This window comes from Panthera onca, chromosome B1 (assembly GCF_046562875.1).
Source record: "Panthera onca isolate mPanOnc1 chromosome B1, mPanOnc1 haplotype 2, whole genome shotgun sequence".
Taxonomy (NCBI): Eukaryota; Metazoa; Chordata; class Mammalia; order Carnivora; family Felidae; genus Panthera; species Panthera onca.
In genome coordinates, this window is record NC_138342.1 from 200026973 (window position 1) to 200040059 (window position 13087).

Genomic DNA, 13087 nt, shown 5'->3' on the forward strand with positions numbered 1-13087 from the left:
ATCTGAGCAACGGAGAAGGGAACATCAGAGTCATGAATGAGGAGTGTGGCCCCAGCAGTACACAAGACACGTTGGTTTAGTTTCTGAGTGGTGTGGCTCCTGCTTGAAGCTCAGCCAAATAAAATTCATGTATTTGGCTCTGCGTATATTGGGTGGCAAGGTCATCATTACTGACACCATCCCTGTCAGCTCTGGGGACCTCTTGCCTCACAAGTTGCAGCCATATTGGTCTCCGGTTTTACAAGATTTGTGCCCTTTGTCACGCCTGGGCTGGACTCTCAAAATGATATCTTTTTTGAGGAGTACACCCACCTCAATGTCCCATTACCATGATAATATTTTTTAAGTTATTTCGTGTTTTCAACAAATGGGATAGGAGAGTCTCCTAAGGATGCAGGGAAGGCTGACATAATTTATCTAAAAGTCTTTTATTCTGTCTCATCCTCAAATGGGTCATATTCATCTGTACTGTAAATCCAGCCCAAGGTGATGAGAGCCTCACACTATTGCCAGATGCTTCTGTGGCTTCAATGGGAGTTTCTCCATTTCAGGGAATCTTCCCCCAAGGGGTCAAAGCTCCCTTACAGCAGTCAGGACCCATTGCAAACATCTCTATCACCTTTTATTCTTGGCTCTGAATGATCCAAGGTTGGCATGAGAGCTTGCAGAAGAAGCCAAGCCATAATATAGATGGTTGTTGCCATCCTTTTCAACAAAATTGTATGTGCCCTACACCCTCGTCTCCTAGGCAAGCCAGTCGGTGTTCTCACATTGCACCTGTTTTCTGCCCACAGTGGTTGCAAATTTCTCTTTTCTGGCATTCAGTATAGGCATGCATCTCTGCAACTTTTGTCTAAAGGGATGGAAAATTCTGCACCCTCAGAAGGAAGTGCAGTTTTCACAGTGGGGCAAATCTGAGGATATCCTCAAATTAGGCAGGAAGCGCCTCTTCTGTAGGAGGCTTAGCCATGGCTAGCATGCTGTTTGGACTCAGGTCTTGTAACCCACTTTACAGCACTCACCTACCTCCGAATCCCTGCTAATCAATGACCATGGGGTGAAGAACGATTGGTTGTGCATTTACTGTGCAATTGACTGTGCATTTGGGTCAATGGGTTGCTACTGATGACCATGGACTTCCCTCAAGTCCTATTAATCTGTCCCATAGGTCTTTAATTCTTCCTCTTCCAGAAAGTCATGGCATTATCAGCCTTCCCATATTTATGGCCAAAACTGTGAAGATATGCTATTGTGCAGTTAGGCTGCCATAGGTTCATGGATGCTAGCTGGGCTAAAGGCATGGGATTTTCTGAATCAAGACAAAGGACTTGATTGTGCAGAGCAATACAAGAGCCAAAGTATCAGCATTTTCTTGTCCTGGTTCTCTGAGTCCCAATTCCCACAGGGTGATGCTAAGAGATCCAGGTGACAATTGCACATGCAGTGACCTCCATTACAAGAAAGGAGCCCTTAGATTAGGGAGCCCAAAGCTTTCACCATAATTGCAGTAAGCAAATTGGCCTTTGGCTCCAGAGACAGACATGCTCTGTATCATCTAAGGCTCTATGCAAAACTTTTCTTTTCTCTAAGGGGAATACACTTCCCTACCTTCCAAGAAGATTTGCTATACAAACATTTTTGTAAAAATAGTCCAGAACAAACTATCAGTACCTCTTCTTGCAAGAGAGTAGAAGCACAAGAGATCCATGGAGAATTGTCTCCCCAAAACATAATACTCTCCCCAAAATAATTTCACTTGAATCTAGCTATGACAGCAGTAATTCTTGAATGTTGTTTTGTAGGACCTATTAAGAATCATTTATGATGCCATCCGTGTTCCTTCCAGGAAAAAAAAAAAATTAAATGTCAAGGTACAAAAAATTCAGTGTTCAAAGGCTATCTTAAGCCCAAATGTAGATGTGACATTCCCCAGTGAAAACATTTTGACCTTAAGGATTTGTCTTGTCCTTAGTGTAAATTATGTAACTGCATGATGCTGTAAGATTATACATGAAGGGTTTTAATGTAGGACAGAGAGAAAGAATTCTAAAAATGGGCAATAGGAATAAATACTAGGACAGAATCATTCATGCCTCCTTCTTTTCATACCACAGCGACAGCCCCGCATTGTGACTCTCAAGTTTCCTTCCAGTAAGTGAGATACTAGCCAGACATATTGATGTTTAGTGCTAAGGGAAAGGAAGGTAATGAGTTGCTCTAAGAAACACGGTGCCAGACTTCACTGCTGACTCAGATGTCTATTTTTAAGTTTTACTTTATTCTTGCTTTTTACTTTCTCACTATGCTTGTTTCTTAGAGAACTTGCACTTACATAGTGCCTCACATGTGCATGTTTGTAACAGCTTTACTTAAAGCTTTGCCTCACCAGTAATTATTATTCACCCAAGAATACTCTCTTAAAGTTTAATATAGACACCAAGGTATTTTTGGTGCTACTTACAAATGTAGATAGTGCTGTCCATACATCCACTCTTTCACCATAAATGTGATAGTGGTTTTTATATCAGGGTGTTCCAGTAAGACTTGTCAAATATAAAGGAGGCCTCTTCTAAGATATCAATATTTAACAAAGCCATCAGATGCACTTAAGAGCTTACACTGTTAGCATTCATGCATAATTTGCCATTGTTTCTTTTAATGATGAAAACATTATTTTCGGATTGCTATTTAGTTTTCGTCAGTATTAACTTTTTATGAATGATTGATTATAATGGATGTTTTGCCTTACATTATAATGTAGAAGATTGAAGGATTGGTCCACTTTTAGAAAATTAGAACAACTCTGAAAGGTCATAACAACCTATAGGCAAAATTCATACAAATATACAGAAGAATAAATAAATACAAGGAATAAATGAGGTTTGAACCACAGTTAAGTTGCATGTAATGTATAGCGAACACGAGTAGAATCATTCAAACAAAAATATTTGGGGCTGTTCAGTTCAGGATGAATAAAATATAACAACAACAAAAAAAAAAACTTTCCTGACATCAATTACTTAATGTGATATTCTACTGAGGATCAATTGAGTTACACTGCAAAGCTTAATATAATTATTACATACAACTCCAAAAAATGGGGATACTATCATGACTGCAGGCAATATACCAACTGTGATCTTTTAATTACATTATTTAACTCAATCAATAAGAGGAGAGGAAAATGAATTAAGCAATAGCAGAATGAGACCTAAATAGTATTTGCTTCGCTGAAAATTCTATAATACCTATGAGTCTCATGATATATGAGACAAAATTAGAAATACTTGTTTCTGAAAAACAGAAGTATTGGTGTGCCTCTCAAAAGTGTTGAAATTCTCAGGGCTTACCTGGTGTTGCCAATCACTGCTGCTTCCTAGAGCCCCGATAGGAGAGAGCTTTTCCCCCATTGTCTGGAACTCAGTCTGAAATAGGAAGGAGGGATTTAAGGAAGTCTACTACGAAAGTATGAAACTCATCTTTGTGGCTAAAGACGTAAGTCTGGTGATCATGGGTCTTGTCATGTTTCTGAGATCAGATGGCCAAACTCTAGCCATGTTCTTACCATTTCCTGATTTTATTTGCTTATCCTTCAAACTGGATTGTATTCTATTGTCTAGAGCCACGTATGTCCACTCCCCTTTCTTGGCTCTTTGCTACTTTCATTAAGGAATTTAGTTCCAGATGGTTAATCTTTCTAAATTGCCTTGACCCATTTAAGCAGCTCATGCCTAGCCTATGATGATAAATACAGAGAGGATGGTGAAAATGATAACAGGACTAAATGTGGTAGTCATCATTTTGATTGTCACGTCTTCTAATTTTTATTTCTTATTTTTTTTTTTTATTCGAGTGTAGTTGGCACACAGGGCTACATTAGTTTCAGGTACACAACATAGTGATTCAACTTCTTTATATGCTGTGCCATGCTCTTGCCTCCAATTTTTATACATGTCCGTTGCCTCGTTTCTCCTACATGAGGCATCTTCCTTCTCCATCGTGGCAAACACGTAGCCCAAGCTGGCCAGACGCTGCCATGTGCTTAAACCCAACCATTTATCCAGGGAGGTTCACATGATCAAGGGTCAGGATCTTCCCTGTGGACACTAGGGGGTTGCTGTCTCTGCTTCTGAGATCTTAAGGAACAAGTAAACCTAAGGAAGACAGAGATAATCCTTCCAAAAACATAAGAATCTGTCCTGCAGCATGCAACCCATACTTAGGAAAGCACAACTCGAAGTGGAGAGAGAACTAGAAAGACTTCTCACAGCATTCTTGAATCTCTGAGCATTGGGATCAGGAGAACCCAGTTTCAGCTTTTCTAAAGGGAATTTGAATAGATTTCTACCCCCTCCCTCCCTCCTTCTCTCTCTCACAGTATCTCTGGAAGACAGGATCTCCTCAATGATGTCAGTGTCATCAGTCAGTTTCCCCTTCTGGAGTCCTAGTTACTGGCTGGCAGCCTGTTCTTCGAGATGCCAGTACTGGCCATGCGGCCCTACATCCTGCCCTCTGCTAAAGCAGCTTCTCTCTTGGCCCCTCCAACCCCAGGGCATGTCTTTCACCTTTAATTTCTGCTTTGCTTCACTTTTTCCTGTTTCTAGCTCTTCCAATAATTATACAGACTCTCCGTTCTCTCTAGGAGATAAGCTAACATGGGTTCCATTGTTGCATATGGACCCTAACTGATAAAAAGGCAAGGCATCTACTCCAAAGTGGTTTCTCAGAAGGCAGGAAACAGATCTGTGGAGTCTTCTGAATCAGATTTATAAGGTTCCTACATTCTTGAAGGTCATTTCATACCAAATCAAATGTCTAAAAAAAGCACGCATTTAACATTTGACAGTGTGGATACAGGTTACATTCTTGATGTTTGAGCAAGGTCTTATATCTATATGTCATATTTGACATGAACAGATCACAAGGTTTCTGCTAAGGTTTAATGTCTCATACAAAAATAAAAGTGGGAAATTGGATTCACCCATGAGCACCAAGCAGAAATGAAGGCAGAATTTCTTAAACAAATGAATGCCTCCAATAAGAGAGATGCTTCAAGATTCTAATTAGCTGTGTTGAAATTTTTCTTCCTTATATTAGAGTGAGACCAGCCGTTCCATTGTTTTCTATGATGTGATAGAAAATGAAAAGCCATAATTCAGGGAAGTTGGCAGTTGACATTTAAAAATTATTTTTTATTGTGTAGTATTTGTGTAATACATATAAATCAGGAGAAAATCATCGAAACTGTAACAAGTTCTTATATGATAGGGTGTGTATGTTATTTCCTTCTCGTTTAAAATGCTATTAATTTCTAGCATATAATTTCATTTATAAGACGTTTGATAAATCAAGATTCATTCTCACTTTTAATTCTCCAAATTTGTCTTCTATGACTGTCTTAATGACTGCTGACACTTAGGAAATAAAAGGATAAAACTAGGGAATCTGAACCATTACATCTAAATACTGAAGTACCCAAAAACTTTGCACAAAATTCTGACTATTTCTCAAATTCCGTGACTCTTATATAACTCTGTGACATGTTGCTTAGAGTTATTCTTCCCACATTTCACCCATTGATCTCTCTTTACCTTATGACCACCTGAAACCCTCTGTGGCTAATTTTATAGAAACCCAGTAATAAAATTAATCTCAAAGATAAATTCACAGCCTTATTCTGAGATCAGAAGAATAACCCTTAAGAAAGCAAAGTGACTTACTAATTTATGTGGAAAATTAATATGAGTTGAAGTTAGAGTTTTATTGTTCTGGACCTTTTTACCATTCAGGAAAACACACACACACACACACACACACACACACACACACACACACACGAAATTTGGACCAACTCTTTCCCCCCATCTACCACCAACACATTTAAGATCAAATACACAGTATTTAGTTTAGGAGACATTAAAAAATGTATTTTGTGCTTGAGGCAAAGTGCAAGTGTTAGTTGACTCTTCCTTTTGTCAAAAGCAAGTGAAAACCACGAAAAAGTTTTGTTCATGTTGCATAATTGCTTAACATCTTTAACTGCTATATCCCCAGGATCTAGCCCATGATATTGTGTGATAGAAAAATATTTATTAAATAAACTTAAAAATATTTATTGAATAAACAAAATAATTATGTACATTGGATTGAACTCCCTGGAAATAGACTGAGTAAAGAAGGTGTATTTGGGATTGCTTCTAGGATTCAAATCTGTAGGGGTGTGAGGAAGGCAGGAGTGGTCAGATAGCAGATCTGCTCTGAGATTGCTACCCAGGCCTGAGCCCATCCTTTAGAGAATTCTGGAGCTCAGATTGTCCTACAATAAGAGAAGGGGTCAAGCCATTTATCCCTGGGGGTTATTGGCCATGGACTAGGAGGCATAATCTTGCTTCAGGCTCCAAGAGAGGTGTGGCTGTGGGCCATCAGCCACAAATATTCCCAGTGTCCCAGCCCTAAAGGGAGAATCTGGGTGTATTAGCAAAAGATATGTTCTCATTTAACCTGTTTCTTTCATTTTTAGAGACTTTTTAACCACATAAAACAAAATACACAACCTAAACTCAGGGTATCTATTCTTTTAGTCCTAAGTAGCTTCCCTTGGTCAACCGAAGAGAGCTAATGCTTACAAGGAAGAAACAAGTTTCTTATGCTTCAACCCATGTGCAGTAGAGCAAGAGACTACATAATGGCCAGGTTGCCAAGTCCTAGACCTCCACATATGGGAAGTACGGAGTTCTTCTTAGTCATGTCAGCTCAGTGGCAAGCCACAGGTCTATGGTTTTATCTGGAACTCCCCATTTATTCATACGTTAAGATATTAATAATTGCTACATGAATGGCTTGGAAGGTGAACAGTGTTGAATCCAATATGAATCCTGTCCATAGTACACAGGTACTGTGTTTGGGCAGTCAGCTCCCTATTCTTTAAAAGTGCCCCAGCTGAGCCCTCACTGTAGATTTGAATTCCTGCTGCCGTACATTCAGCATGTGACTGCCATTTTTTACCCACGTAGATCCAATTAAGGATGTAATATAATCATCCTTTCCAAGGTCTGTACTAATTTTTTTTTTAATATTAGGGCAGTTAACAAAGATGACTTCTTAATTTGCTTGCTTTTTCTTAATTCAGTATTAGAAAGCAATATATTTTATTTAATAATAAAGTAATATTGGGAAAAAAGGTAGAGAAAAGCTTTCATTGAATACTAGATATTGGGAATTTTTATAGTCGTTTAAAATATTCACTGATTTAGGAATGCCTAGGTGGCTCAGTTGGTTAACAGTCCAACTCTTGATCTCAGCTCAGTCCTTGATCTCAGGGTTGTGAGTTCAAGCCCTGAACTGGGCTCTGCACTGGGAGTGAAGCCTACTTAAAGATAGATAGATAGATAGATAGATAGATAGATAGATAGATAGATAGATGATGGATATCCACGCCTTAATACTCAAACCATACCTGAAAGTGTTGTTATTTACATTTTACACATGAGGACTATGGGATAAATTGTCCATGTATAGTTCATTTACTAATAACTGGAGTAGTTGGGAGAAGAAAAAAACATTTCTTTCTAATTTTCTTATTTAGCCTGCTTTATGACACCCTAATGTAATTACTGGTCAACATTCCCTTATCCTAAATATTTGGATACCTTTCAGAATTCTTTGACATATGAAGGCAATAATATACATTATATAATTTTTTTTCTTGAGAGAGAGAGAGGGAATATCCCAAGTAGGCTCCACACTTAGTGCGGAGCCCAACAGGGGGCTTGATGTCACAAACATAAGATGATGACCTGAGCAGAAACCTAGAGTCGATGCTAAACTGACTCAGCCACCCAGGTGCCCCACCTTATAAAAAATTTTAATAAACCCTTGATCATGTCAGTACCCTTTTATCATATACACTTTTATTTCTACAAGGAAGGACAGACATGCTCACAGCATATGGGATTTTAAAAAAAGGTAGTGAGTAGCCTGAGAGCAGAACAGGATAGTTGAGGCCAGGTTTTATTTTATTTTATTTTATTTATTTTGTCTTATTATTTCATTTTATTTCAATTTATTTTATTTCATTTTTTTAATTTTTTAATGTTATTTATATTTGGAGAGGGAGACAGAATGAACAGGGGAGGGGAAGAGAGAGAGGGAGACCAAATCTGAAGCAGCCTGTGTGTCAGCACAGCCCAACGTGGACTCGAACTTGTGAACTGCGAGATCATGCCCTGATGAGGTCAGATGCTTAATGGACAGAGCCACCCAGGCACCCCATCATTTCATTTTATTTTTTAATGATATGAATTCTCTTTTCATAACTTGGAAACTCTATAATTGTGAATAAGGAATTTTGGCCCAGACTTAGGTGGCTTTTCAAAATCTCCTGTCTGGAGAAAAGAGAGACTGTTATTTCCTTCAGAACCTCCCAGGCTGTAAGAGTAGATGTTTGCAGTCCTAAGCCAGGGTTTAGGATAGTCTCCACCTCAGCGCTATTGACATTTTGGCCCAACGTGTCTTTGTTTTGGAGGGCTGTCCTTTGCATCATAAGATATATATCAGCATGTTTTGCCTCTACCTGCTGATGCTGACTGGCCATCCACCTTGGGACAAGTGAAAATTTCTCCAGACGTTACCCACTGTCCTCTGGGGCGGGGAGAAGTTTGCGCCCCATTGAAGACAAAATGCAAAAGTGTGCTTAATTTTAATAATACTGCTCCCTTTTTTAAAACTGTCCCTATTACTTGAAATTTTTGTTCCTTTTCTGATATCAAAGCAATTGTACCCTGAGATTGCAATGTTTCATTTCATTTTTACTAATGAAGACATACATACTTTGTGTTACGTATGGTGTTTAGAAAATTGTGAACATTTAAATAGAATTAAATTATCAGTGTGACTGACCAAAACTGAATTAAATGGGGTGGATTCATAATTGCACTAACCTCATATTTTAGTTACTGGTACACATTTCATTTTGCTCATGAAAGAGTCAAGTCTGAGGGAGTTTAAATAGGTAGTTCATTGTTACACGTGATAGCAGCTTTTTGAAAAGTTGAGTGGTCTAAGTTGGGGTATAAGTTACAGCAAATGCCCTTTGCTTAAGCTCAGTCATTTTACCTAGGTGTACACCTTTATAATCAATAGATCAAATACGGGACAATTCCATCCCCCAAGAAAGTTCTGTCATGCTCCTATATACTCAGTACAACTTCCCCATAGGAATCACTGTTCTTACTTCTATTACCATAAGTGAGGTTTTCCTGTTCTTGGACTACATATAAATAAAAGTGTATAGTATACGCTACATATTTCCTACCCATTATTTTACCCATTAGTAAATTTGCTTATTAGTAAAAACATTCATGTTGTTCCCTGCTTCAATATATTACTGTGCTATTCCATTGTATGAATGTAGCATAATTTACCATACAATTGACTGGTGTTTGGATTACATCCAATGGGGGGACTATTACAAATAAAGCTAGTAAGTACATTCTCTTACTTTGTACATCTTATATTTTCATGGACATAATCAGTCATTTTGCTGTATATTATGTATCCAGGAGTGGAATTGCTGGTCTGTGGTTTATGCTAATATTCAGTAGACACAACTCACATTTTTCCACATGCTTATACCTACTCATCTCACATCAAAAAATATACGAGAGTTTCCATTGCCCTACATCCTGGTATTACCAGTCCTCTAACTTTCAGCTACTATAGTAGAATTAATTGGTATCTCCTTGTAATTTTTATTTTCCATTTGTCTGATAAATAATGATTTTAAGAACTTTTCATATGTTAATGGATATTTTAATATTCTTTAGTGTAAAGGCTTTTGCTCATTTTTAATTAGTTTATCGCTTTATTATTGATGTGAAACTCTTCTATATTTTGATAGATATGAGTATATTAAATAAATATATTACAAACATATCATCCCATATGAAGCCTGATTTTTCACCTACTTTATGGAATTTTTGTGAAATTTTTTATTTTTAAAGTCAAATTATCCATTTTTTTTCTTTTTTTTTTTTTTTTTTTTTTTAATACTTATTTATTTTTGAGATAGAGAGAGACAGAGCATGAACAGGGGAGGGCCAGAGAGAGAGGGAGACACAGAATCTGAAACAGGCTCCAGGCTCTGAGCTGTCAGCAGAGAGCCCGACGTGGGGCTCGAACTCACGGACCGTGAGATCATGACCTGAGCCGAAGTCGGATGCTTAACCGACTGAGCCACCCAGGCGCCCCTCCATTTTTTTTTCTTATATTCAAACTGCTTTTTGAGTTCTATTTAATAAATCTCCCTTGATCATGAAGCCATTTTCCTAGTTGTTTTTCCCCCCAGAAGCTTCAAATTATTTATTCTTACTTTCAGATACATGATGCATCTCAAGTTAAATTTCATTAATTTTCTAAATAATGATGTAAGTAATCCAACACAATTAATTAAGAAGACCATGCTTTCTGAACTGGAATGAAGTTATCCCTTTATAAAATCGTGTTAACTGATATGAGTAGATCTCTTTCTAGACCCTCTATTCTGTCTTCTGGCCTATTTGTCAATAGCACATACTCTTTTAAGTCCTGAATCTTTACAGAAAGCTTTATTGTCTTAGTCAAGTCTCCAGGTTTTAACTTAAGGATATTCATAATTACTGTTGGATCTTTGTACTTCAATATGAATTTACTCAATCCTTGTAATTTGAATGCCATTGCACTGAATCTGTAGATAAATTTGGAAGTATTGACATAAGTCAAGTTTTCTGATCTAGGGGTGCTGCTTAGCTCTTGCTATTAATTTAGGTGTCCTTTAATCTCTTAAGAACATCTTGCAGGGGCACTGGGTGACTTAGTAGGTTACATGGGGGACTCCTGATTTCACCGTAGGTCATGATCTCTCAGTCATGGGATTGAGTCCCACTTCGGGCTCCACATTGAACACATGGGACCTGCTTGGGATTCTGTCTCCCTCGCTCTCTCTCCCCCTCTATCCCCTCTCAAAGTAAATAATACACTTTAAAAAAAATCCTGCAATTTACAATGTATTAGTGTTACACATGCTTTAGTTGATTTATTTCATAAATTTATTTCATAACTTGTGTATTGCATTGCCCATCTTGCTAGTGTATAAAAATGCAATTGATTACTTTTGTACTGACTTTGTTGCCAGGGACCGCATTAAGACAAAATTACTTCCATTGTGACATTAGCTGGGGGCTGCTGTACAATGTTGGACTGAAATTGCGATAGTGTTCTTCCTTGCTTTATTTTCAACCGTGAGGAACATGCTTGCAAAACTTCACTGTTAGATATGATGTTAGCATGTTCTTCACGAGATCGAGAGTGTTCCTTGCTATTCGTGATTTGCTGAGAAATAAATCAAGAAATATTTTTATTTTATGAAATTGTTTTTTATATTTATTGAAATGACCATGTAGCCTTCATTCTGTTAATGTGATGGATTATACTCACTTATTTTCAAATATAGTTAAGTAATTTTGGAATGAATCCCATCACTTGAACTTTTTTTCCACCCTTTATATATGTAACTCCATTCCATTTGCTAATATTTTGCTTAGTATCCTCAATTCCACAATCAGGAGAAATATTGGTTACTAATTTTCTTGAATTGGAATGTCCTTGTAAGGTTTTGGTATAATGCTTTGCTGGTCTTGTAAAGTGTGTTTGAAAATATTCTCTCTCTGTGTATCTTCTGCAGTTTTCATGCAAGATTATTACTGTCTCACAAACTTTTGACAATTGGCCTCTCTTCTCAGGGAGAAGCTACAAAAGGAGTAATTTTGAAGCGATTCCCCATTCAAGTGTATCCCTCTCTGGGAATAGTCCTCTATTTCAGTTTACAAATACCTTCTCTATGTGGGCTGCTCCCCACATGCACTCATGGACCCTGTGGGATAAGCCGGACAATGACCGTGGGAAGAATATACCATTGTTGTTCCCATTCTGCAGATGAGAGAACTGAGCCTCAATTTATCCCGAGTCTCAAATCAGCAGAAAACAGAAACTAAATGTGTAGCAGTCGAGGTGTCAGATTCCAAATTCAGGCCACTTTCCATTTTATACATTACTTCCAATTTCCCTCCTGAATAACTACCATTTTAAGATTTTTTCTCATATTGTTGACAAAAAAAAGTCCTTGAAAATTCAGGTGCATATTCTAGATCTGCTGATATTGGAAAAGCAATTTGTCAGGAAATAAAATAAGTGACAGTGCTATTTTAATTTCGTGATTCCCTTCTTCCTGACTTCCGTGTGGTCAAGTGTTTGTCATTGTCACTATGATGTTCAAGGTTGACTTTGCTTTTGTAGTGCAAGTTATGTGGCTTTCTGAGTTTAAAAAAGTCATTTGTTTAAATTAGTTTGATACTAGCTTTTGTTTTGAAGTTAGATTTAGCGTGTAGTTTCCCCACAAGATGTTTCCATATTTTTAAAGTTTTCTAGTTAAAGTGGAAAATACTGTAATGAAAAGTATTTTGAAAGAGGAAAAGATCAAGCTGTAGTGGATGTAATGCTTTATTTTTTTAACATGATAAACTACTGTTAAGAAGTTTTATTAAGACAAAGCACACACACACACACACACACACTCTCTCTCTGTCTCAATCTCTATCTCTCTTTCCTCCTTAATTCTATATTCTAAAAATTGAAAATGGATGTTAAGAGAAAGATGATTGAGAGTTAAAGACATTCATACTCTAGAAATTCAGTTAGATGTTCCCCATGCTTTTAATTTATAATAGCATGAATTTTACTGAATTTTTGTCAGTAACATAAGGAGATTTGAAGCGTCACAGGGGACACACATTTCTCAAAAATATTTTATGTCACATCATTATGTGAATTAAAGGCAGCATTGGATTAACATATTGCCCCTTCTTGAGACACGCAGAGAGTGAATCTTCAGTTCTTTAAAAGATAAATGCATTATGGGTAAAGTTAGTTACAGATTTTTTTTTTGTTCATTTAACCTTTATACAGCACAAAGTGTTGAATAGAATATAAATACAATATAAAGTTCTGGGCTTATTTCCAACAAAATCTTTGGCAATAATAGTCAATCACCATG